Source organism: Notamacropus eugenii, chromosome 2 (assembly GCF_028372415.1).
Source record: "Notamacropus eugenii isolate mMacEug1 chromosome 2, mMacEug1.pri_v2, whole genome shotgun sequence".
In the NCBI taxonomy this organism is placed as follows: domain Eukaryota; kingdom Metazoa; phylum Chordata; class Mammalia; order Diprotodontia; family Macropodidae; genus Notamacropus; species Notamacropus eugenii.
In genome coordinates this window covers 435,096,620-435,124,412 of record NC_092873.1, presented here as the reverse complement: position 1 = coordinate 435,124,412, position 27,793 = coordinate 435,096,620, and the positions used below count along the sequence as shown (strand labels likewise).

General features: G+C 42.8%; 1 protein-coding gene and 1 long non-coding RNA gene across 2 annotated transcripts in view; one reads left to right on the top strand and one right to left on the bottom strand.

Annotated features, from left to right (window-relative positions):
- The window catches only part of LRRN2 (leucine rich repeat neuronal 2), a 97,646-nt gene that overhangs the window by 54,497 nt on the left and 15,356 nt on the right, over window positions 1–27,793 (bottom strand). The gene's annotated exons all lie outside the window — the stretch shown is intronic.
- Window positions 34–26,198, top strand: LOC140529429 (uncharacterized). Its single transcript, XR_011975545.1, has 2 exons — window positions 34–306; window positions 25,843–26,198. It is a non-coding gene; the product is annotated as an uncharacterized lncRNA (long non-coding RNA).

Genomic DNA, 27,793 nt, shown 5'->3' with positions numbered 1-27,793 from the left:
GGCTGCTCAGGAATAAAGCTAGGAGGGGCCCACCAATTTATTCTCTGCTCTAGGCCTAGCAGGGCCTGAACTCAGATGCCGGTAGAGAAGCCAGCTGCATGACCATCTTTGGTTGACTCCAGACTGGTATGGGCTGCTGGGCTTGACAGACAGAGACAAAGTGGCCAGGAACAGGGACCCACACTGCAGGTGGCACCTGGGGCCTCCTCATGCAGTACCTCCCAAGAGAGGGCAGAATAAAGCTGATCAATCATAGATCCCGAGGATGTGATGATACCTGGGGGCCATAAGAGGAGTGAGAGAAAGGTAGGTGGACACCCTCCTTCCGTTCTCTGCTGGATCACCCAGCATGCCCCATTCTCACCGAGGTCAGGAATAGGAACAAGCTATAGTATGATTTGAAGGATTTGCTTGGTAGGAGGGGTGACAGACCCTGGGGTGGCTGTGTGTATTGTGTTTGCAAGGTTTTTTTATCTGGCTTGAGGGGGTACAGTCCTGACCAGAGGCAGGGGAATGGGTGAAAAAATAATAAACATCACTACTGCATTTTAAGCTTTACAAAGCATTCTCTTCCTGAGGACCCTATAAAATAGGCAGTGCAATTATTATTTTATCCCATTTTACAGATGAGGAAACTAAGATGCAGAAGAGTCTGAGTCAGCTAATAGGTGACTAATAGGAACTGTGCCAGCTGGAATGTGAACTCAAGTCTCCTGACCCCAAGTTTAGTTTCCATGTTCATTGACAACTATGTTTCCAGGATTCTTATTTGCCCTTAAATTTGGATCCTTTCCACTCTCCTCAGTGCAAACTTCTCCTTCCCCTCCCTCCAGTGCCTTATTCTACTGTCTCCATGCCGTTCTCCCTCCTCTTCTCTGCTTCAGCTGCCCTCTGCCTGCATCCAGGTGTGCCTCAGGTGGCAGGGTGCCCCTCAAGTGTCTTGGTGCCTGGTGCCACTCCATCCCCCAGGCATCTGCTTTTCTCCTCTGTGGGATACTGGCAACTCCCCAAGCAGTGCGCAGCAGGGGAAATTTTTCATGACATCTTTAATTAGTGAGACAACTGAGAAAGGGGAGAGGGTAGGATTACAGAGTCAGTTGCTTGCAGGCCTTTTCACCATCCCGTTGAACATAAGGTGCTTAGCCTGAGGAATAACTGAGAGAAAAGGCAGATTTGAGGGTCGGGGAGCTCTCCCACTTCCCGTCCCATCACCAACATCCCTTGCCTTTACCCTGACCCCTCACCTGCTCTATCCTGTACCCCACTGACCAGTCTATTTCCAAGAGAGCATTAGGTTTGGCCCCACCTAAAGGTAACACAGAGTTGAGGGCAGGGGAAAGGGGATGAATAGAAAAGGTCAAAGGCCACTTTTTAAAACATCTGATTATTAAAATGCCTTTTGACATCTGTGATGTAGGGAGTTAAGGAGATGGGAAAGGTCCAGTCCCTAGACCAGAGGAAGGAGCCTCTTCTCTCAGCCTTTAGGTAGGAAAGTAATTCTTCTCTCTAGATGAAAAGAGCTGGCAGAAGGTGAGTTTGGCATTTAACAAAGAATAGTTTGCCATGTGATACTGGCTTGGAGAGCCACGGTGACCCCAGGAGACCAGGCTCCCACCCTGGAAGTTCAGGAGAGATGCCAACTTCTGGAACACTAGGTACATACATCATTCAAAAAGGTACAGAGTGCTATAACATCAAGGGAGTTGAATGGAAAATTGTGGGAGCCTGGCTTGTAGGGAACCCCAACGCTGAGCCAGCTGAGTTGGTGCCCAGCTCCTCGGGATGCATATTTCCCTCTGGGTGCCTCTACTCAATTGTTTCTAACCATCTGTTTTGGCTAGAGAGTAGAACAGGGTGGGCTAAGCATGGAAGGGGCTTGAGTCTCAGAAGGGGCTAATTCCTAAGCCCATCCTTGGGGACAGGGATCACAAGCAGTTCTGAGAGGCATCAAACCTTCCTCCCTAGTACTGGAAAGGAAAGGTTCTCCAGGCACCTGGAAAAAGAAAATGAAAGGCGATGGTAGGGATAGAGGCCAATGTTGTAGGCAGATGCTGGGAGTGTTTATCAACTTTTCCTTTCTCAAGTTAGATAGAAGATTGGACCCATTACCAGCTCAACAGGGGTTAAGTGTGATAGGAATGGTGGGAAAGCTGCTGGTGGAACAAAAGAGTTTCTTTTGTGCAAACTGGAGCATAGGGGATAATGAGAGGCATTACAGCTGTGGGCTAGTCCGCCTCCAAAGCCAGCCCTGCACTGGGTCAGCCTGCACTGACTCAGCCAGCGCAGCAACACTGCCACACTCCACTCACTCTCAGCCCTTCTGGCTAAAAGGCAAAAAAATCCCAAACTCCCAACCTTCCCAACCTCCAGCAAGCTAACACACTTCCTGCAGAACCTAATGCACCCCCAACAAACCTCTGGTAAACTGCTAATGAACCTCTGGGCAAACCTGGAGGATTCTCCAGCAAAACTGAAGAGGCTGATGCAAACAGCCCCCAAAAACAGGAACAGGGATATTTTAGCACCCAGAAAAGCCAGGGTCCTGGATATGCATATGGGTGATGATGGAGACCGTAGAATGGGCCAGAATCTAAACCTTAAGAGTTCTTTTATCAAGAGAACATAGCCTGGCTATCAGTGAGTGGAGGATAAAAGGGGGAAGGGAAGAGAGAGGGGGGAAGAGTCCTTTCACTCTATCCTCTTTAGCTGACTATAAATCTGACCCATTCTTATGGTAATGATAATTAATTGCTAAGGATTTTTGGTAGATAAAGGGATTTCCATACTCTTTGTCTTTGTCTCTTAGCATCATCTGATTTCCCTAGGTTATAAAACCACATTTTTGGAACACAGCCATGAGCCCCCAGGCAGTGAGCATCCCCGAGAGGAAACTGCAAAAAGACAGATCAAGACAACTAGGACCTTGCTTTCTTCCCCATCTCTCCTGGAATCCCTTTGGCTCTTCTTTCCACTTTCCTTTAGTTATTCAAAGCAGGAAATAAGGGGAATGCTTCCTTTTAACTAAATGTGATAGAGAAAGTAGAAATTCAGAATTGTAAGGAATAGCATGGAGCCCAATCCCAATGCGTAAATCCTCTCTATACCATCCCTGATTTATAGATGTCCAACATCTCCTTGAATACTTCCAGTGATGAGAAGCTCTCTATTTTTTGTTTCATTGTTGGACAATCCTAATTAAAAGAAAAATGTTTCTTTATATTAAGGCAGCCTAGAACAGTGAATTGAGTGCTAGACATGGAATCAAATAGACCTTTGACGCTTAAGCTACGTGATCTCTCTGAGTCTCAGGGAAAATTTCTACGACTAAGTTATAGGCAGGTTGTGATCTTCTTGCCTCCTGATGGGAATTCCCACTCAGGTAAAAATCACAGGCTTATGACATACTGAGCCCCATAATTTCCACTCATCTGTCTTAGTTCATCACTGTGGAACAACATGGCAGAAAGCTGCTTTCTCTTTACACATGGCAGACCTTTATATACTTGAAGAGGTTTGTTACTCCCATTTCTGATTCTTAATCTTTAAAATTCTTTCCAGCTCTAAATTTTTATGATTCTATCTTTCTCCCTTAGTTGCCGCTTCTCCAAGATGTGGCAGGTGCTTAATATATAACTGTTAATTGACTGAAAAAATTTCATGGTTTCCACACTATGTTTTTACCTTTCTTTGTATCTCCAGTTATTAGCACAGTTCCTGGCATACAGTAAGTACTTCATAAATATTTTCTGACTGATGGACTGACCCCATACTATCCTGGTCCCATCTTTTTTGATTACATTCTGGTTTGTTGATGTCCTCTTAAAATTGAAGTCTCCAAAATATAATACTACCGATAACTTCTATCCTAATTCTGGTTCTGTCAATAACTCGCTATGTACTCTTGGATAAATCACTTCTTTTTCTGAGTCTCCATTTACCTTTGAATAAGATGGGAAAGTCAGTCTTGACAAGCTCTATAGAAAAGATACACTAGGGTTTCCTTTGACTTCTGGACTGCCTTCTCTTTTGGGTCATCCATCCATATTACAGTTTGACTCAACAATGACTGGTATTTCCTATTGGGTTGGACAGTACCATGGGCTGGAAGCAACCCTGACAACCTGAGGTTGGTATGTCTTTCCCTAACTCTGATCACCATTTTTTCATTGACCTATAAGTCCTGAAGAGTACAGAATAATAGAATGGATATCCTCATACACACCTTGGACAGAAGCTGCATAGGAAAGAGTCACATATTTTTGAGAGTCCAAGTCTGAGTATCAGAGCTGGTGGGCTGTAATGTGGGTGAGAAGCATTTCCCTACTCACTTGAGAAACTCTCAGGGCTTATCAGCTATGGCCAGAGGCTGCTGGCTCTGGTGCTAGGTGCGATAAAGCTTTTATGGGTGGCGCTGAGCAATGCTCACCAGTCACTGGGAAGCCCAAGCAAATGGTTGTAAAATCTTTATCACTCCGGCCCCCACTCCAGCTCTCATTCACTTTATGGTGCTCATTTGTGGTGTGGATATCTTTCTTCCTTCCCATCTTCTGCTCTGTTTCTGGATCTCCCTCCATCCTCCGTAAAGCTGCCAAACTAATCTTCTGGATGCACAGAACTCATCATGCTGCTCACTCCTCTATGCAAAATCACACATTGTCTTCCAACTAAAGTTCAAATTCCTCAGTCTGGCATTCAAGGCCCTCCCAGATCTGACCTTGCCAGCTTTATCTCACCCTACCGCCCTTCACGTCCATAATGTTCCAGCCCAACTGGATCCTTCTCATCCCTCTGCTCATGGTATAGGATTTCTCTCCTTTTGGCTTTTTGATTACACCGCCTTATGTACCTCCTCACCTCCTTTCCCACTGAGTTTCTATTTTTGAAAGCCCGACTCAAATGCTTCCTCTTTCATCCCTTTCCCTCTCTACTAGGAAGCTCAGTTTGAGTTAAAAGCAGCTCAGGTTTGTAGAATACTTTTAAGTTTTGCAAAGCACTCTAGATACATTATCATATTTAATAATAATAACAACTAACATTCACATGGGACCTACTATGTGCCCAACACTGTACCAAGCGCTTCACAAGTATCTCATTTGATCCTCACAACAACCCTGAAGGCAGGTGGCGTTATGATGCCCATTTCGACAGTGTGATACGACAGCCAGCAAAGCCAACTGAATTTGGGACTGCATTAGGACAGGCATGATATTCAGAAGAAAGAAGAAGAGATCCTCCCTGGATCTGTGGTCAGAAGACATCTGGAGTACGACACTCCTTTCTGAGTAGTGCCACCTTTGAGGCAGTGGATAGAGCTCTGGGCCTAGAGTCAGGATGCCCTGAATCCAAATCTGACCTCCAACATTAGCTGTGTGACCTTGGGCAAGTCATTTTAACCTTTGTTTGCCTTAGTTGCCTCATGTATAAATGATGATAATCACAGCACCTCCCTCCCAGGATAAAATGAATTTAACATTTATAAAGTGCTTGGCACGGTGCCTGGTATACTGTAGGTGCTATATAAATGCTAGCTATTATTAATGATTATCATTATTATCTGCTGACCCTAAGCACATCACTTCACCTTTTTCTGCTTCAGTTTCCTCACACATAGTAATAATTATGTCATATGTTATTTGTCACATATTATTATTAATGTCATATATTATTTATGACATATTATTATTATTTATTACCTACCCCCCCTCCCCAAGATTATTGTGAGGATAAAATGAGATAACATTTATAAAGCACTTAGCACAGGCCTGGCACACAGTAAGCGCTATGTAAATGCTAGCCATTATTACTATTCCTTATCATTACTGTGTGACCCTCAGTACATCACTCAATTCTTTTCTCTCAGCTTCCTCATAAACAGGAATGATTGCATATTATATAACTATATTATTTACGGAATAGTAGCCCCTATCTTCCAGGGTTGTTGTGGGGACCGACCAAATGAGATAATATTTGCAAAACTTAAATATATAAATAAATGTGGAAGAGGGATGAGGTTTATTCTTCTGGACTCTGCAGGACAGAGCTAGGAGCAAAGGGCAGAAGTTGCTAAGAAACTCATTGAGTTCGAGGTAAGGAAAAGCCTCCAGATAGTCTAACTGTGGCTTACGTAGGGGGTTCGCTCTCACTAGAAGGTCTTCCAGGGCAGGCTGGATACCCACCTTCTGGAGAGGCTGGACTACATGTTGTCCTCTGAGGTCTCTTCCAACTCTGAGATTCTGTTATTTTAGGGTGATAACTTTTCTCTAGCTTCTTGGGAAGTTTTTTTTTTCTGTTTCTTTGCATCTCCAGCAAACTCACAACTTTCTGCCACTCTTTTGCACTTATTAAATATTAATTTATATAATTCTAATTTATGGATTTGATATCCCATTCCTAGTCTGTAAGTTTCTCATGGCCCACATCTCACCTAAACTTTGTATCTTTCTCAGTTCCCTGGGCAAGTCACTTCACCCTGTTTCCCTCAGTTTCCGTATTTGTAAAATGAGCTGGAGAAGAAATGGCAAGTGACTCTGGTATCTCTGCCAAGAAAACCCCAAGGGGGGGGGGTCACCACAAGTCAGAAAGGACTGAAAATTTACTAAATAATACAATAGGGCCTGGCACAATGGTATGTACAAAGTGGGTGCTAAATAGATATTAATTTTCTATCTTTTCATTCCATTATCTCAGAATTTCTTCTGTTTTTTTTGTCTTTTCTCCCATTTCTCTTCCTTTGCTCCTTTCTCTGTACTCTCTCTGTCTCTACTACTAATTCCCTTAATTCAATGAATGCATTTATTATCCATTTACTATATGCAAAATACTACAGCTGTGCTTTGAGAGACATAAAAATTAATTACAGTCTTTGACCTCAAATAATTTACTATCTAGTAACAGGGAGATGTCATAAATGCAAATATTTACATATGTTAGAATGTGATTAAGATCAAAAGAAATACTGAGGAAGAAAAAAGTTGTGTATTTCTTTCCCATTCCACTCCTCTTCCTTTTTAAATAGCTCTTTGCTACCCCACCTCTGCCCCTTTCTCTCTGTCTGCTCTGCTTTTTTCTGTATCTTTCCCCCCTCTGCTTTTTATCCCTTCCATTTCTTCCCCCTCCTCTCTCCGTTCCTCTTCTCCCTTTGCTGTACATTTTCTTCTTCCTCAAGAACTCTTTCCCTCTCTGTGTTTTTTCTGTCCCTTTATTTCTGTTTTTCTTTCTCTTTTTCTACATTTCTTTCCCTTCTTGTTCCCTTTTTTAATCTCTTCTCTCTACCCGTCTCTTCCTCTATATTCCCCCACTATCTCTCCTTTTTTCTAAATCTCTTTCCCTCTCAGTCTTTCTTTATCTGTTTTTCTTTCTGTATCTCTTTCCCCCATCCTTTCCTCTCTGGTCTCTGTCCATTTTTCTATTTCTGGTCCGTCTCCTTCCTCCCTCCAATATCTCTTTCCTCCTCTAATGCTTTCTCTCTTTTCCCCTCTGTCTCTCCCTCTCTCTCTCGTTCCACCCTCTCCATCGCTGTCATCATTCAAGTCACTCCTTGCCTTTTGCCCTTTGAAGTATCTCTGTCACTATGGAAACCAGTTCCCTGGTTGAAATCAGGCTTGCAACATCAACAATTGCTCCATCAAAGTTGATTCAGACCCTGATAATAGGCAGTAAGAGGTCCCAGGGGAGGGCAACCTTAACCCTATTTGTGGCAAAAATACTGTCACCAGCATACCTTACTGTTAACCCTTATGACCTGCATTCATGTCCTGCCCTCCCAACTTACGATCTGGGTGACCCAGGGTAAGTTACTTAAATTTGCTAAGCCTCAGTTTCCTTATCTAGAAAATGGGGATAAAAAACTTGTATTATATATTGTTATATATACACTGCATTATATATTATTATAGATACTAATTATATATTATGTCTGTACTATATTATATAACAATACTTGCATTATATAATATTATGTTATATTATTATATCCTGAAAAGGTTTAATGGGAAGAAAGCATGTTTTAAAGTGTTATATATGAGTGACCTAAAGGACATCATCAGAGAAATGAATGAATGGAAAGAAAAAAAGAGTTGGGATGGTTATCTAGCTGGAGAGGAGGATGAGCTGTGTGTTCCACTGGCATCTCCCCAAAGTCAAGAGATCTAAAGGGGGAGGGCAGTGCATTGGCTGTCTCCCCTCCCTTTCCCTCCTTCTGTGGTCAATTTATTATGACATCCATATGAGAGTGGAACTGATGGGGCAGGAAGGGTCAGCTGCAATATGTATCTTTAGGAAGGTGTACCCAGGTCAATACTATCATTTTTGTCATACAGGGAGAACTTCTCTTATGGGCACTTTTTGATGTGAGGGAGAGGAAGGAGAAGGAAAGGGAAGGAATGAAAAGGGTCTGGCCATGTATGCCAACATCTGCTCTAGATTCTCCAGCTCAGACACTGACTCATAACTCAAGATGCCCATAAATATTCCTTGGCATCCCTGGGAAAGGGCAGAATGGAAAAGAACTCTTGAGCCAATAAAATGTCAACTCTCATTGGAGCAGATAATCCCAAATAATGGATAATCCAAAAGTCATTTATATTTGGCTTTGGAATGCATCATGGGATTATTTTTACAGCATACTTACCTTCTTAATCCTATTTAGTTCAGGTTGACATTAAATCAACTTTGTGTTTACTGATTTAAGTATTAGAAAGGCGTTTAGAGAAGTGGTATGGGTCTGCCTGAGTCTAAGACTTCCAATTTGAAGGAGAGCTTGGATTTGGAGACACAGACTCCTGGGTGGTGTAACAGATAGGGTGCTGGACCTGGGATCAGGAAGACCTGGGCTTAACTCCTACATCAGATATTTACAGTTGTGTGACCCTAGGCAAGTCATTTGACCTCCCTCTGACTTAGTTTCCTCATTTGTAAAATGGGCATGATAATGGCACCTTCCTCCCAAGATGGTTGAGAAGATTAAGTGAAACAGAATTTGTAAAGTGCTTTGCACACCTTAAAGAGTTATATAAATGCTAGTTAATATTCTCTATTAGCCCCCACCCTGAATAAATGAATGTCTGTAAAGTAACTTGAAAAGCTTGGCTGCAGATAGCATCCAATGTCCCTTTCCTGCTGGCTCAGCGAGCTGTCTCTTCTCCTGGAGCCCCGGTGGGAAGGATGGAGAGGTTCCAGCTACTTGACGAGGAGCCTTCTTTCACTGTATAGTTTTTACTGGAATTCAAATTCTACCATAACACTTGAGCTCACTCTCTCTCCATCCCTGTGTTTCCATGGGCCAGCCCTTTTAAACCACCTCTTTAGCTCGTGTTCCCCATCTGTCTCTACCTCTGCCCTTCCTACTTCATTTTCTCCTCTTTGGTCACTTCCATCTCTTTCCCTTCTCTCATCGTCTACATCGGCTTCTTTTCCATTCTGTCTTCTCTCTCATCCTGTGCCTTTTCGTTCTTTCCTGTCCTCCTTTTTCTCTCACCTCTTTCATTTCCTTACTTTATATTCATGTTGCTTTTCATTGTCTTTTCAATTCTTTCTTTTTCTTTCTCTTTCTGACTCCTTTTTCCCCCATCTTCCTTTCTCTCTTTTCCATCATTATTATCTACTGGCAGCTAGGTGGTGCGCTGGCTAGAGTGCTGGACTTAGTCAGAACCCGAGTTCAAATCCTGCCTCAGATACTTAGCTATGTGACTCTGGACAAGTCACTTGACCTTCCTCAGACTCACTTTCTTTATTCGTAAAATGGAGATAATAACAACGCCTAACTCCCAGAGCCGCCATAAGGATAAGACATAATAATATCTGTAGGCCATTTTGCGAATCTTAAATGATTATTTATATAATTGTCTAACACTACTTAAAATATAATGTGTAATTATATAATAGTGTTGTTCAGTTGTTTTTCCGTGTCTGACTCTTCTTGACCCCCTTTGGGGTTTTCTTGGTGGGGATATTGAAGTGGTTTGCTATTTCCTTCTTCAGTTCGTTTTACAGATGAGGAAACTGAGGCAAACAGGGTTAAGGGACTTGCCCAAGGTCACACAGTTAAGTATCGGGGACAGATTTGAACTCAGGAAGATGAGTCTCCTGACTCCATCTGGGCACTCTATCCACTGTGCCACCTAGCTACCCTGTGTGTGTGTGTGTGTGTGTGTGTGTGTGTGTGTGTGTGTATACATATATATGTAACTATATAAATATAAGAAATAATATATGATATACAATTTACATGTATATATTACATTGTATGATGTATACATATTATATTATATATTATAATATAAATATTATATACAATATAGAAGTAACAATGTACTAGCTATCATGATTACACCCTTGCACATACACATACACATACACATACATAAATACAGACGCGGATCCCTTCAGTTCCACTGTCCCTACAGGTGCTGCTTCTGCTCTTTGGGGTCAGATTGGGGTGATGCTTGCCTGTTACCAGATTATCTTCGACTTCAGTCCAGAGGCAAGAGCCAGGCCCAAATGAGCAGGCTGGTGGTGGCAAATCTTTTTGTCAGGTTTGATACCTCCCAATGCGGTACAGTGTATATAAGCTTGTCAGCCGTGATTCTCTTCTCTTTTGCTTTTCTGTGACTTAAATTGGGCTCTTTAGTACAGCCTGAGCCCGGACTCATGAGCAATCCACAAAGATCACAGAATTCAGAGCCTGAAGGGGCTTACAGCCCACTTAGTTCTATCAACATTAAAATCAGGAAACTGAAAGTCAAGGTTACGCAGGGAGGAAATAGCACATAGGGACTGGAAACCAGAGATGATATTCACTGCTGCCCACAAGAAATATTCAGAAAGGGATGTCTTTGAACTTTCTGAGTTTAGTTACTGACATCCATTTGGGTGGTGTGCCCCCTGACCCCTCTGGGTGGCAAAGAGGAGGATATAGTTGGTAACTGTCCATATGTGAATTCATGAGCAGAGAATCAAAGTATGTCCTAAGTTAGGGACTTTTTGATTGGCTGAGGCTGGTGTGTGTGTGTGTGTGTGTGTGTGTGTGTGTGTGTGTGTGTGTGTGTGTGTGTGTGTGTGTGTGTGTGTGTGTGTCTGTGTACAAATGGGCCCAGCTAGGAGGTATATGTGGAGGAGTACCTTCAGCCATACCTCTTTTAGATCTGCACGTTTAAGGGTGGTCAGCTCTATCGGTGGGAGGGTTTTTCACAGTGAAATCTTTTTGCATTCCTTTTCATTATTTCTGAATGTGCCCTATGGATAAGCCCTGGGGAAAAAGAACCCTTAATCTTGAAATCTTGTGGAATCGAGAGACAGAGAAGCAAAGGGTGGTGGCAAGTGTCTGGGAAGCACAGGGTGGTCCCAGAGTGGTGCAGAATGCTGTTCTTCAGGGGGGTCAGGGCACTGAGCGAAGAAACAGTTGGGAAGAAGGAACTCTGGGACAGGCCCACACTTTCTCAGAAGAGATCAAGTCTATCCTGTGTCTAGAAAAAAGTCCAGTAGAGTCCGGAGAAATCATCACCTACCATCTAGTATAACTATTTTATATTAGAGGCAGCTAGATGATGTAGGGACTTCCAATCCAGCTTCAGATAGTTACTAGTAGTGTGATCCTGGGCCAGTCATTTAACCTCTGTTTGCCTCAGTTTCCTCTCCTGTAAAATGGAGATAATAACAGCAGCTACATCCCAGAGTTGCTGTGAAGATTAAATGAGATATTTGTAAAAAGTACATGGCACGTAGTAGGTACTTAATAAATATTTATTCACTTCCCTTTAATACATAATATTTTTTGATGGGACTTATGATTTCATTGGTGGAGGGAGCTCTCCTGAGGAGCCTCCTCTTCTAACAAGGCAGGTTAGGCTTTCCTGGGTAATGTATAGTCCTAGAGAGTTGCTTAGGGCATTGGGAGATTAAGTGACCGTTGCCACTTAACGGTTAGTGTCAATGGTTAAGACCATTGTCCATGTTCATAGCAATGTCAGAGGCACTACCTGACTTTTCAGGAAGGAGTAGAGTGTATAGGTAGCAGAGATGGGGAGGAACTCCTGAAGTCTTAACGAGTAGCTATACAGACATGGTGGACAGTGCCATCCCGACCAGGTGCAGGAGAGGAAAGAAAAGGTAGAAGACTCCAGCACGGAGCAGGGAGAGATTGGTGGTTTGTCCTTCCTTCTCAAAGAGGACCATGACATCAGGGAGGTGATGCCAATTCATGCAGGTGAATGCCAGCAGCAGGTCCTCGCACCAAACAAACCACTCAGGTCATCACGACTTTGGAATAGAGATTTGAGCCAGTGGTGCTAGGGGTTAAAACATCAGCAGCCAGGTGAGCATCAGAGCTTCTCATCAGCACAGAGAAATCCAGCATCTCTCTAATTAAGGATCACTCGCTCTGCCTGATCTCACCTCCAGTCCTTGCCTCCCAGCTAGGGCTTCTAGTCAGGATTGTGGGTACCTCCTGCTGCTCCAGAGGTTGCCAGAGCGGCTCCCCAGCAGAGTCAGAATTAGAGATAAGAGGCTAATGACTCCACTGGGAGCAGAAGGCTGGATGCGTCCAGTGCCACTCATTGGGTACCTGCTGATTTAAAGAGGGAATGAGAGCAAGCAGGACTGGGCTGAGGGTGCGGCCGGTCTGGCTGTGGTCTTCACTACAGGCTAGAGGGAATGAGGCAGGATGCTTTTGAAAACACAAACAAATTATATACATTTTTTGGATCCAGCCTTCCATGACTCTAGTGAAATCCAGTTCAGAGACCTGTTAGCCTCTCCCATGTGCTGCCTCTGAGGTGGGAAACAGGTACAGTCATAGCAAATCAGAGACCCAACCCACCATTTTATAGGAGGAGGAAGCAGACCTGGAGAGTGGTCTAAGGACACACAACTGGTTTGGAGGAATCAATAAACCAAAGAACAAACGTTCAGTAAGTGCCTACTGTTTGCTAGGCAGAGGGGATGAATCAAAGACACAGAATGAAACAAAGGAGGTAAGAGAAATGATTTGTAGAAGCAACTTAAAATCGGCCCAGAGGCTGAGCTGGGCAAATGGACCTCAGGAAAACAGAAGCTAAGAGAGAGGGTAGGTACATAATTCAACTGAGATAACGAATAAGTCTCATTTATACAGAGCTTTGGAATTTCCTGGGTGCTCTACACACATGATCTTATTTGACCTTCAAAACAGCTCTGGGTGCAAGGGGATGTCAATAACCCTCATTTCAGAGTGGGGAAAGGAACCAAGGTGCCCAGCCACACAGCAAGTATCTGGGACCGGATTTGAACTCAGGTCTTTCTGACTCCAGGCTAGGCATTCTATCCACTGAGCTATATAGACACACACAATGTAAATAATCTATTATATTGTGCATACACACACATGCATATGTACAAGATGTAAATAAATCCAAAAGGGGAAGAAAGTAATGGCAGCTGAAGGTGGGGAGGACATGGAGGAACCTCTCTCAGACTCAGAAGGTGGGCTTTGAGCTGAGCCTTAGAAGAAGCTAGGAGGAAAACCAAGGTGAGGTGACAGAATATGTCCATGTTAGGGGAAAGACCAGTGCAAAGGCCAGGTGGTAGGAATTGGAGCATCATATTTGAGATATTGCAAATTTTAGTGTGCGTGGAGGGGAGTAAAGTATAGGATGACTGGACATTTAGGAAGAAGCCAGATTATAAAGAACTTTAAATACCTCAAAGAGGCTTTATATTTGATCTGAAGGTAATAGGGAGCCACTGGAGGTCCCTGGGCAGGGGAGTGACAAGGTCAGATCTACACTTTAGAAAAATTACCCTGGTAGCTGAATGGAGGGAGGGACTAGACTGGGGAGAGACAGCAAGAACAGAGCAAAGGAGAGCTCTTTGGGTAAGCAAGCAGAGGTTGTGTGGTTATAGCGGTGGCCTTGGAACCAGAAGACATGGGTTCAAGGTGTGCCCCTGACGCGAACTGCCTGTGTGGTTTGGGGTGAATCCTCCAATGCCTCAGTGCTCTAGGCACCTTCCTGAGACTTTAACTTCTGAAGATCCTGATCTACATGGCCAGAGAGAGTTCCCTAAGTTACCACAGACCGAGGTCTAGGCCTTTTCCTCCTCTTTTCCATTTCCTAGAGTTCTTGGCTTCTCCTCCCAGACGGAAAGCAGATGTCCCGAGTCACACCCTATTCGACCTGTCTCTAGCATAAGCACTAGACTCAACAGTGGCTTTGGGAACGAGTCATGAAGGACTCTCTGACTGGCTCCTTGGCACCCCTGCCCAAGTGGGCTATGATACACCTCCCTACTGCAGGGCTCTTGAAAGCAGGGTGATTCATGAGGTTCTCAAGGTGGGCTGTCTGCCTGGAGATACACTGTCTAATGCAAAGGTATCCAACCTTTTCTGGTGCCCCCCACCCCCAACTTGGCTTCATTACCTTTCCTATTCAATAGGAAAGAAATAAATTCTAGAAATTACCATGCATATGCACAAATAAATAAAATAAAGAGATTAACTGGATTCCCTTTTAAGCGCTCATGGAAGCACCAAGCTATCTAAATCAATTTAGGCAAAGACTATAAATCAACAAAAAATACTACATCAAAATAATTCTCACATTCCTTTGATATGCTTCTCTTTGGGGGAGGGGGACGCAAGGCATACTCCAGCCTAGGAACTGCTGGTCTATTTCTTCCAGCTTGTCCTGCCTTCCCCCCACTCTGCCTTTCTGCATGCTGTCTCTGATGAGCCTAGAAGGGACTATGCCAGGGGTGACAGGGCTGGGAAACCTGAGGCCTTGAGGACACATGTAGCCTTCTAGGGCCTCAAGGATGGCCCTCTGACTGAATTCAAGCACACAAAGAGCTGCACTTGAGGACCTACAGGGACACTTGTGGCCTCGGGGCTACAGACTCGCCACCCTTGGTCTATGCCATATGAATATCTGTTGAAAGGGAAGGAGTCCTGGCTTTGGAATTGGGGAAGCCCAGTTCAAATTCAGTCAGTGCCCCTTGCTACCTGGGTGAGTTTGGGTAGATCCCTTGACTTTTCTAGGCCTCAGCTTCTCCACCTGTAAAATGACAAGGTTGGACTAGCTGACATCTCAGGTCCTCAGCTCTGAGCCTTTGATCCTGTGAAATCTTTACATCCTTCAAGGCCCACCTCAGGGGCTATGACCTTCCCTGATTTTCCCAACTAAGTCTCTCATCTCTCTCTCATGGGCTTTATCACGCTGTAGCCTGTTTTTCAGATATTTACATGCAATGACTTATTCCTTTCCCAGCTAGACTGTAAACAATGGGAGCTTCCTGATTAACTGACTTAAAACTCCACCCAGGGCAGGTTTCCTCAGGACAGGAGGCAGGTGAACAAATGCCTTCTGGGAGTTCTATCCAGGGCCCCCTCCCGTCCCCACTGGTGTCATCACTGGCAGCCTCACCAGTCACTTTTGATTTTCTTTCTCTTATCAATGAAATCACAGGTCCCCTCTTTAAGCCAGTCCTGTCTCTAACATGCCCCTCTTCCCCCCATTCAATCAGCCGGAGGTCACAGAAGACAGATTAGTGTATTTAAAGTTAGGAAGATAGACTTTGGACATCTGCTAGCCAAGTGTGATTTAGGGCAAGTCAATTAACCTTTATTGATCTTGATATTTTTCATTTGTAAAATGGGGATAATAATGGCACTTAACTCATAGGTTGTTTTAAGGATCAAATGAGGTAATACACACAAACACACACATGGCACATAAACATACATATGATACATATACATACATATCAGTTAGCTATTGTTATTAATATTGCTAATATTAATATTATTTTACCTCTACACTATTTCCATATCCATTCTCCCCTCTCCCCTTCCACCAGCCCAATTCCAGTCTTCATCCCCTTTTATCTGGACTCTCTCGAAGTTTGTTTCTAGCTTCTCTCTTTTGTCCTTCACACAGATAGGAAAATAATCCTTCTAGGTCTAATCACTCTTCAGTGGCTCCCTATTACCTAGAGGATAAATTAACAGACCCCTCATCTGACTGTCCTAGAGACTTGGAGTTACCTTTCCAGTCTTGTTTCCCATAATGCCTCTGCATGGAGTCCAGCCACACTGGAATACTAGTCATTCCTGCTTTTTGCCTATGCACCACGTACCTTGGCTGGCTTCCTTCTCAGTACTATCTCCTGGAATTCTTCTCATGTTCCAGCTCCCCGCCCATGTGCTCCCTTCCTCTGGGAAGTCTTCTCCTATCCTCCCTTTCCACATCTTCTTTATAGTACCTTGTGTATAAATTTTTCCATTGTTCTTATCACATTTTACCTTGTATCAGTTATTTGTACATTCCTCACAGCTTCCTCTGGTGAACACAGACCACATTATCATGAGATCAGGGAACTTAGGGTCCATCAAATCTAGCATCTTCATTCTACAGATGAAGAAACTGAAGCAGACAGAGGTTAAGTGATTTGGCCAGGGTGGGGAATCTGTGGCCTCGAGGCCATATGTGGCCTTCTAGGTCCTTGGGTGCAGCCTTTTGACTGAGTCCAAGTTTTACAGAAAAAATCCTTTTATAAAGGGGATTTGTTTTGTGAAGTTTGGATTCTATCAAAGGACTGCACTTGAGGACCTCGGGGCCACATATGGCCTTGAGGCCACAGGTTCCCCACCCTCAGCTTACAGCCACACAACTAATAAGTGTCTGAGGTAGGATTTGAATCCAGACCTTCCTAACTACAAGTCCCAATATGATACCATATCGCTTCCATATTGTTTTTGATCTTTGGATTCCTAGTACCTAGTATGGTGAACATAGTAGGTGCCTCATAATTGTTTGATTAATCTAATTGGCCATCCAGAGGTTCAAGGCTGGGACCCTGGTTAATCTTCTCTGTGGGTATCTGCATTTTCTCATACTTTGGACAGTGCTAGGAGAGAGTCCAAAGAATGCTCCCTTTCCAGTCAATTAATCTCACTTGGCTCTCAACACCTTTAGTGGAAGAACCTCCAACACCCCTACCAATCCCCCTTAATGAATCCTCCTGAGACATCCCTTCCTTCCCCACCACCCAGAGGTAATGGATCTGCCCCTTGTCTTTCATGATTGGACCAACACAGTCTGGGATGGAGTTTGGAAGGAAAGGGAGAAGATCTGGAAAGGCTTCTGTTATATATTTTGATAAAATAAACCATGCAAATGAAATGTAAATGGTATTCAAATAAGCATATATCAATTTAGAATCAATTGCTTTGGGCATTTTGGATAAGAAGACTGCAGTCGGGACATGTTATCATATTGAATTCAGTTCAAAGGTTCATTAAATTCTTTCTACATGCAGATGTTAAAGATACAAAGATAAAACAAGACTTAGTTCCTGACCATGAGGGGCTTACAATCCAGTGGGGAACATGGTGAAGTATTACAGGCAGTGGCTTTGGAATCAAGAACACTTAGGTTCAAATCCTGCCTCAGATAATTACTAGTTACGCAACCCTCAGCAAGTCAATTAACTTGTCTGGCCTCTGCTTCTTCACTTGAAATTGAGGGGGTGGGACTTGCTTGATGGTCTCCAAAGTCCTTTCCAGCTCTACATTGTGACAATCCAATGCATAGAACAATAACTACAGCACAAATTTTCATCTAAGTATAGAAGAGGTATGGGGGTGGTGGTGTGTGGTCACTTTGACAAGGGAAAAGAGGCATCATGGAGGACGCAGCATATGAGCTGGGCTTTGAAGGACATATTCACTTCTACTGTATTTCCAACTTTTGTCTGAGGCAGAAGGGTTAAGTGACTGGCCCAGGGTCACATAATCAGCAAATGTCTGAAGCAGGACTTAAACCCAGATCTTTCTAACTTCAAGTTCCAGCATGATACCATATTGCTTCTCTATCGTTTTCAGTCTTTGCATTCCTAGTACCTCTGGGTCTCAGGAGGCTTTACTGTGGAGAATACTTAGTAGAGCTATTGGAAGTTTTCCCACTAAAAATGTTGAGAGCCAAGTGAGATTCTGTGATTGGAAGGGAACCATTATTTGGACTCTCTCCTCGGTGCTTCCCAATTCTCTAGACAAAACTGGGGACACAGACATTAGGAGAGATATTTTGGATGTGGGAATATTCCTGTTTTCGATTAGGACGTATGATTACAAGCCAATATGGATGTAAGGGTGACTGCCATGCTGGTAAACATGATAAACAAAAAAGTTAATAAATAAAAAAGTGCTGTGTAGAACTTTAAATGCTATGTAAATGTGAGTTATCATTACTACTACTAATATTATTAATATTGAAGGACAAAGACTGGACCTGTGATTTTATTGGTGTAGAGAACTCCCAGATAGGGAAACTCTCTTCATCAATGTAGGTCAGCACCTTTTCTGCAACCTATAATTTTAGAGAGTTGCCTAGACTTACACTGAGAACAATAAGTGACCTGCCCAGGGTCACATGACTAGTATATGTCAGAGATGGGACTCAAGTCTTCCTGGCTCTGAGGTCAATTATAGACACCAATACCAAATAAATGTTTAGTTTAGTCAGGTCCCTGAGGGTCCATCACCAGGTATTTACTAATCCAGATGCCCAAACTAATGTCTCCTCCCTCAATATTTGAGAGGAAAATCACTGAAACTTCCATTTCTATCACCATGGGACCCACACTCCCTACACCCTACCATATACAACATTAGACTGGGAAGAGATGTAAACATACTCTTTGTTCCTCATTGTCACTTTTATTTATCTATCTCAAACTATCCAGATTGTTATAGATATCTACATCCGTCCTCAAGGTCAATTGCTTTCCCTTCTCAATAAGTTTGGTAACTAAATGGCTCACAGTCTTCCTCTGTAGTCCAACTCTGCCCTCATACTTGGGGTCTTCAATATAATGTTGAAGGTCTGTCAAAAACCTGGCATCCTAATTCATTCACCTCTTCAACTCCCATTCCTGCACCTTCAATCTATGGTAGTCACCCCTAGTGATAGTCCTATCCATGCTTTCACCATCAATCCTAAGGAGTCTACCTTCATGATCAAGAACCCTGAAATTCCTCTGATTACAATCTCCTATCCTCTTCCTTCTACCCTACTCCCTTAAACCTATTCTTTGTCCTCTACAGACCCTAATTATTTTACTCCTTGCTTTCCCAGTCTATCTTCATCCTTTCTCCCTTACCTTTCTCCCTTCACAGTCTAGACTGTGGTTAACCAGTTCAATTATACACTGTCCCTTGCTGTCTAAGGCTTCTTGTGCCTTCCACCTCTATCACTGGTCTTCCTTGTTCATGCTTGCCTGACTCTGGACACTTGTGGAAAAAGTCATGTTATGACAATTGGGTCTACCTCAAATGTTTTCTCAACTGGACTGTCACTATTGGAGGGCAATCATTTTAGCCTTCCCTGATTGCCTTCCTATCACAATCATCACAGATGTTCCAAACCTTCTGTCTCTCCCTAAGCCTCCTATGAAATCCCTTCTCTCTCCTCAGCAGAGGGTTTCACCTGTACTTTACCAAGTAAACAGTGACTAATCATTGGGAGCTTCTTTGCCTCAGAATCTATGCCTCAAATCCTTCAACAAAATCTTGTGTTCTCTCCTCTTTCCTTCAGGAAAGGGTTGGGTTGGCCTTAACTAGGTCAATTCAACTACCTGCTCCCTGGTTTCTATCATTTCTCATCTCCTCAAAGAGTTTGCCCTTTTGATCATTGTTTATTCCTTATTTTAATTCTCTTTTTATCTACTGATTAACTCCCTGCTACCTATAAACACATCCATAATCTCTTTTTATCCTTAAAGAACATGACCATGTCATTCCCTTGAGCCATTAGCCTATTTCTCCCTCTTTCACAGTCATGTTCTGCCCTTAACCATAGGTAGCACCCAAGGCTCTTCTCTCCATGCACTCTCATCTAGCTGATCTCTTCAGCTCCCATGGGTTCTATTATCTCTGTGCATATAATTCTTAAGCTACAAATCTACCCCTCACCTTTTCCCTAAGCTCCAGTTCTTCATCCCCACTGAACTATTGAACATCTTTATCTAGAAGTCCTATAGGCATCTCAAATTGAAATTAGCCAAAATGGAACTCATTTTATTTCCCCCTAAAGTTTCTACTCCTATAAACTGAAGTCAGAGTCTATTTCACTTTTGTGTGTATCTCCAGTCCCTAGCAAAGTTCCTGGCACACAGTAGGTGTTTAATAAATGCTTGTTGAAGTCAACTGAAGGTTCAGGACAGATGATCTTCCTATAGGAAGCCCTTCATCTCCTTAGTTGTTAGTGCTCTCTAATGTCCTCAAATAATTTTCTTTTACTTAGATTCTTTCATGTGATTTCCTCAGATGGATGTAAACTCCTTGAGGGCAAGTCCTTGAATCTCTAGCATAGTGGTTCTGTATATAGGAAATGCATAATGAATTCTTGTTGAACTGAATTGAATTATAAGGCCCATTGCTGGCTATTGGGGAGATAGAGAAGTACAAATACACTCAAAGAGTTTAGAATTAGTTCAGCACATGCACATAGAAAGGTAACCATGCATGGAAGGCAGTTCATGTTAATTCCATAGTAGAAGTGGTATGTTTAATAAGGGCTACAGGAATAGTGATCACTGGGTTGGGGACTCTCAGAATGCCTCTTAGAAGAAAGAGGCAGGAGCTGATTCAGGTGTTGTTGTTCGTCCATTTTTGAAGAGGGTCATTTGGGTCTTAAAGAAAAGCAAAGACTTGATAGTTAAGTGAAGAGAAAGGGGAACCTGGCGTCCCAGGCAAGGAATGAGCAAAAGCACGTGATAGGAAGCATACCAGCCTAGCGCAATGAAGGAATTGTGTGGGAGAATGGAAGGAGGAAGGCAAGGGTGGAGGATCATGTTGGTCACGTTGGCCCTCAAGGACTATTAAGTGCTAGACCTGTCTAGACATGTCTATTTGGTCTTCTCTCAGGCACCTCAAAATCAGAATATCCAAAGCCAAGCTTGTTACTTGTCCCCCTATAGCTGCTCCCCCTTCTTGAATTTACTAGGTGGTGTGCCAAATAGAATGCTGGACCTGGAGTCAGGAAGACCTGAAACCAAATCGGGTGTCAGACATTTACTAGCTGTGTGACCTTGGAAGTCACTTAACCTTGGTCTGTCTCAGCTTCCTCATCTGTAAACTAGGATAATAATTTCACCTACCTACTGGGGTGGTTGTGAGGATGACATGACAACACTGTTCAGGACTTTGCAAATTGCAAAGCACATTATAAATGTTATTATCATGATTATTGTTGTTACTGTCCATGGTACTGCCACTTACCCAGTTTCCCATGTCCAAAGCCTTGAGATTTTAGCTTCCTCCCTTTGCTGAAAGTCTCACACCCTCCTGGTTGCCAGGTCCTATCAAATTCTAATCCAGCAACATCCCTCACACTCATTCTTGCTCCCATTTTTCTACCACCACCAGCTGCACTAGTAGAGAATGATTGCTGAACTTTTTACAGGTTGTCTTTATGATAAATGTTCATTGAGGCAGTCAAATTATAATGATCGAGTTTGACTACAAAGACGAGATGTGACTTTTTTGCAAAAGTGGGGGGCAGGCTGCTCTAAATGTGTAACACTACATATGTCAGATTCTCTCAGAATGTTCATTAGTTTTGCCATTTTTGGGGTCTTTTTTATTCTTTGTTATTAAAGATGGCTCTCTGGGAGGATTGGGAAGAGGGAAACATTTGGAAATGTAGGTGATACAAAAGAAAAAGATACAAAAATTTTATTTAAAAAGGCAAAAAATATTTTTCAACTAAATTAATATTTGAATTTAATTCCTACCTTTATTTTCTCCCCCTTCCAAGCTGTTCCTCAGATAACTGCTAAAATAATCTTCCTTACACACAGATCTGGTCAGGCTTTTGCTCAAAATTTTTCAGTGGCTCACTATTTTATGCTGAATAAGGTTCAAGCTCCAATGCCTGGCATCCAAGGCTCCATTCAACGTGACACTACCCTGCTCACCTTTCTGGGCTTTTCTCATATAATTTCCCTCAACACAGTCAATGCTTCTGCCAAAATGGGTAACTGTCCCTAAAATCACATTGCGATGTATGGCTGCACTTCATGTCTTTCTCCTGCCCAATTACACAAGCTCCTGCTCAACAATCCATTAACAAATATTTAGTAAGGACTCAAATGTGCTAGGTAATATGCAAGGCTTAGAGGATACAGAGACAAAGAAGGAAATAGTACTTATCCTCAAGAAACTTACAATCTATTCAGAAGAGACATGTACATATATAGATATATACAAAACAGATAAAAGGGGAGGGCAAATCACTTAATCCTGTTTGCCTCAGTTTCCTCATCTGGAAAATGAGTTGGAGAAGGAAATAGCAAACCACTCCAGTATCTTTGCCAAGAAAACCCAAATGGGATCATGAAGAGTCAGACACCACTGAAACCACTGAACAAAAAATTTTCAGAGAAGGTACCAACAGCTGGGGGAGTAATCAGGAAAGACTTCATAAGGAAGATGGTATTTGAGTTGAATTTTGAAAAGCCTGGACTTCTAGGAGGTAATAATAAGGAAGGAGTACATTCCAGGCATGGGGAACAGCTAATGCAAAAGCTGGACAGTGGAAATGGAGTGGTATGTATGAATAATAGTAAGAAAGCCAGTTTGTCTGGACTATGGTTTATGCAACAGAGACTTATGAGAAGGCTGGAAAGGCAGGTTGAAGCCAGATCATGAAGGGTTTTTGATATTAAGTGGAGAAAGGTATATTTGATCCTCAGGTAATAGGGTAATAGTGGAGTTTATTGAGTGGCATGGAGAAACATGGTCAGATCTGAGCTTTAGGGATATCACTTTGGCAACTATATGGAGAATGGATTGCCGACTTGAAATGGGAAGACCAATTAGGAGGCAGACACAGTACTATAGGAAAGAATTAATGAGCATCCACAGTGGCTGTGTGAGGGAGGGAGGAGGATGTACGTGAGAGGTCTTGTTCAAGAAGAAATGATTAAATTCAGCAAATGATTAGATACCTAGGATAAGTGAGAATAAGGATTACACCAAAACTGTTAACTTTGGTGACTGGAAGGATGGTTGTCCTTGCAAAAGAAATAGGAGATTTTGGAAGAGGGATAGATTTTAGGTCTGCTTTGAACATTTTATATTTGAGATACATATGGGACATCCAGTTTGAAATGTGCAATAGACAACTGCAGATGCCATCCTGAAGCTCAGGAGAAAAACAAGGACTGGATTCACTGAGAGCATTCTGGACTGGTGAGGTCACCAAGAGGGAAAATGGAGAGAGAGAAGAGCATGCAGGATAGAAGCTTGGGGCACCCTACAAGGAGGTATGACATCATGAATGATGAGTCAGCAAAGGCTATTGAAGAGAGGTCAGATTGGTTGGTGGTGAACCACAGCAGAGCAGAATCATGAAAACCTAGAGGAGAGAGTATCTAGGGGGACAGTCAATGTGTCAAATGTTACAGATACATAAAGAAGGATGAAGATTGAAAAAAGGCCATCAGATTATGGAGTTAACAGATCATTGGTTACTTGGGAAAGGACAATTATAGGTGAATGATGAAGTTAGCAGTCAGACTGCCAAGGACTGAAGAGTGAGTGAGACAGGAAGTGGACGTAATGAGTACAGACAACATTTTCTGAGCTGGATTGAAAAAGGGAGAAGATATATAGGGCAATAACATGAGGAAATGGTATGGTCTAGTGAGGATTTTTTCAAAATGGGGGACACTTGGTCATGTTTGTAGGAAGGAGAGTGAAGGAGCCAGTAGATAGGGGAGGTTGGAGATTAGCAAAAGGTGATGGTTGAGGAGCAATGGGCTGGAGAACTGAGTGGGAAAGAGATCAAGGATATTTGTAGAGGGGTTGACTTTGACAAGCACAAGGGCCACCTTTTCATTAGAGGAAACAAAAGGAGGAGATGGGAACAGTGAAAAGAAATTCTAAGACAGAGAGAAAAAAAGAAGGCATTCAGGGGAATTAGCTTCCATATTCACAATAAATAAGAGGCAAGGTCATCAGAATGAGGACTAAGTAAGGGGATCAAATAGGAGGCTTGAGGAGAGAAAAGAAGGTTAATTTAAGAGTCAAGGTTGGAAAGAAAAAAGTAAAAGTAAGAACAGGATTATGACTTAGGTGAATATAAAGGACAGAGGAATTAGGTAGATAATGGACAGTGGGAAGAGTAAGGCAGAGATGGAATAATCATGAGATAAAAGATTTTCAGAGTTCTTGATTATGAAAGGGGAACAATTTGCGGTGGCCAAGATTGTAGATGAGTGAGGATCAAAGAGTAGACACAGGAATCGAGTGTCCTGAGGAACTGGGAGATTATAGTATTTGAAGGGACATCAAGATGTATAAGGGCAGGAAGAAATATAAGTTCAATAATGAATTTTTTGAGGAAAGAAAGAAAATTATGTGGAGCACAACAGATGACAGTCATAGAGATCTGGATTGGGTGACAAATTTGAATAGAGTGAACCTCAGAGGAGTAGAGGTTGTTGAGTGATGATAGAGAAAAAGAATCTGGAAATGGCAATGGTGAGCAGGAATATTTGAAATCTTCCTTAAGGACCGGTGTGTCAGGGAGTGTGAGATAAGGTACAGCCAGTACTGGAAAGGGTGGCCAGGGATGCACTTTCATCTGGCCAGAGCCATGTTTCTTCACGAGACAGAAGATAGAAGGGAATACAAGATGAAGAGTCTAAAATGAAGAGAAATTGGTTAATTATGAAATAGGAATTCCAGAGGGCACATGGCAGGAAGAGACTAAACTGGGGTAGGATACTAGAGGAGTCCAGTTAAAAATGGAAAGGAATGAGAGAACACACAGTGGAAGGGGAAGTTTTACTTTTTGACAGTTGAGAATTCAGTTTCACCGGAATTAAGATTAAAACAGGTTGGGAATTTGCTAACCACATGAGAAGAGTCCTGGCAGAGCAGCAGCAGAGGAAATAGCTCCCCCAGTGAGGTAAGTTAAGTTGGCCATACTCTTCCTCAGCTGCACTTTGGTGCCTAGACTGCACCTCTGCGCAAGGACTCTCCTTTTCCATCTTCACCTATTTAACCCAGTTTTTAAAATCTAACTCAAATGCCAATTCCTCCTTGAGTCCTCTACTTGGTAACACCCTTCCCCTTGGACATCATATTGCATTTTTTGAGTTAATTCTCTACTGCACTGATTAATTAATATTGTGTATTATAGTTATTTGAATATGAGTCTCATCATCTAAATGACAATATGACCTTCTTCAGAGAAGAGTTATTTAAAGTTTTATAAAGTGTTATTTAAGTATTTATTAAAAGTGTTATTTATTATTGTTTAAAATAGAGTTTAAGGTGTTTTTAGTTATTAAAAGTGTTATTATTATATATTAAGTGTTATTTAAAGTTTAATAAAGGTGTTATTTAAAGTTTTCATCTCATTGCACAGCACTGTGCTCCATTAACTTAATATATGTGTGTGTCTTCACTTAATAATAATAATTAGCCTTATATACAGTGCTTTCAGGTCCGCAAAGCAGTTTAACTGTGTTATCTCATTTGATCCTCAAAACAACCCTGGAAGGTAAGTGCTATTATTATCCCCATTTTACAGATGAGGGAACTGAGGCTGGGAAAGGTTAAGTAACATGTCCAGGGGCAGAAAGCCTGTCTGAGGCAGAATTCAAACCCAGGCATGTGTAGCTCCAAGTCTAGCACTCTTTTCACTGTGCCATCTAGCTGTCTGGTGATCTAGAGAGTTCTTCCAGATGCATATGGGTCTTGCCTGTGTTTGGGAATAAATAAGACCTGTATAGAATCTGACTCTGTGAGCAGAATGTACCCATGTGTATATCAACATCAATGGTCCTTATTTCCTTCCTCAGATTCTCTGCAGCAGCTTTCATATTGTAAGTCACTTGGCATCACCTGGGCCTCTAGCAAAGACTGGCATATCCATCAAAAAGAATCATTGGACACTTACTCTGTGCCTAGCCCTGAGGAGGATCCAGAGGGAGCCACATCCTGGCTCTGGGAAATGCTGACTCAACCAAACCAACTGAGGAAGGCCAACCCACAGCACCCCAAATCCCACAATGGTAGGGCTTCTGGGGCCAGAACAGAAATGATTTTGGACTACCTCCTCCTTTGAATTTTCTATCCCACGGTGCCCCCTCACTGTGCATACTCACCAACCTCCAATATCTCTTCTTCATAAACATGGGCTGCTATTCTTGAGCGATATCTGCCTCGAGCAGCAGGAGCCATAATCAGTGATTTTTATATAGCTGGGCTAGGAAGGGGGTGGGGCAGATAACTCACCTGGGTTGTAGGGGGCATGGGGGCAGGTTAAGAACCACAAGCTAAGACAGCACAAGATCACAAAGTGGCAGATAGAGGAGGAAGCACTCTCATAAAAAACAGAATAATGCCCCAAAGTGGGGGGACAGGCAGAGAAGGAAGGTGCTCTTAAAACCACCTCAATCCTTACCCGGGAGCAAATGCCTCATTGCCCCACCCTAGTTACATTTCAGGGGAAGACTCACCATCCCTTTTATCTGCGTGATCAAATATCTAGCCATTTCCCCTAGAAATATCTAGAGGATCAGGAGATGTGGGAAGGGGAGAAGAGGAAAGAGAAACACTAAAGGTCAGAAGAGGGGGAAACGAAATAATTAACAAACATGTCTACTTATGCGCCAGGCACTAGGCTGGGTGCAGAGGCAACAAAGACAAAAATGAAACAATTCCTGCTCTCAGGGAACTTACATTCTACTGGAAAGACAGCCTGTACATAAATATGTATAATCAAAATAAATTCAAGGTAATTTTTTAGGAGGAGCAGTTTGGGGAGGGTCAGGAAAGGCTTCTATAGAAATGTAGATTGGGGCCAGATTGTAAAGGGCTTTAAAAAAACCCAGAACAGCTTCTATTTGATCCTAGAGGCAAAAGGGAGTCGGTGAAGTGTATAGAGGGGTTACCAGATGAGCCCTGCACTTTAGGGAAGAATTCCTACTATCTTTACATCTCCCTTTTCCTCTAAAAGCATGGCAACTAGCATTATGCCAGCTCATTATCACAGCCAAGTGGACAAGCTAGTTCTTCAGTTCTTTCCTCATTAGAGATCTATTTTTTAACCTAAGCACCTTACAAATTAAATCATCTTATCCACCTCCATTCTTCTCCCCAACCCCCCAAACACATAACCACCTCTATCTTCTCTAGGGCAGTTTGGTTTCCAAGGTGATTGATGGTTTAAGAGAAAGAAGGTAAAAGGGGTTAGAATCTTCGTGATGCTATCTTGGGAGAGGGCAGAGGGAGAGGGTCCCTAGCGTGATGCTAGAATAAACAGATAAGGCTGGCAGTCTGGTGGTCTCCACTTTTACTCTCCTATGCAAGGGAACATAACTGCCTTCTGCTCCAGGACAGATGTCTGTCTGCTAGCAGGCAAGGATAGTCAGATCTGCCCCTGCTCTCTCCCTCCCCCTCTCTCTCCTCTCTCATGTTGCAGTTGTCCTCAGAGGTCCAGGTGTGTGCTCCAGGAAGGCCTCTCTTGTTTTATTCCTCTCCTGAGCATCAGGTGGCAGCTTAGCTTAAGGCTAAGTACCTGTCCAAAGAGTGGGGCACTCTGATGGAAGACAGCATTGGTCACATATCTTAGCAAACTACCTAAAAGCGTTGTTCCCTTACTGCACCCGACCCTGGACCCTGCTGCCTTTCCTGGTGCATGTTGGCTCTGCTTTTCCAGACAGGATGCATTCTAATCTTTCCTGGAGAGGAAAGGTGGGAATGTGGAGAACCTTGCTGGAAAAAGGGGAGGGACAGTTCAGAGTACCC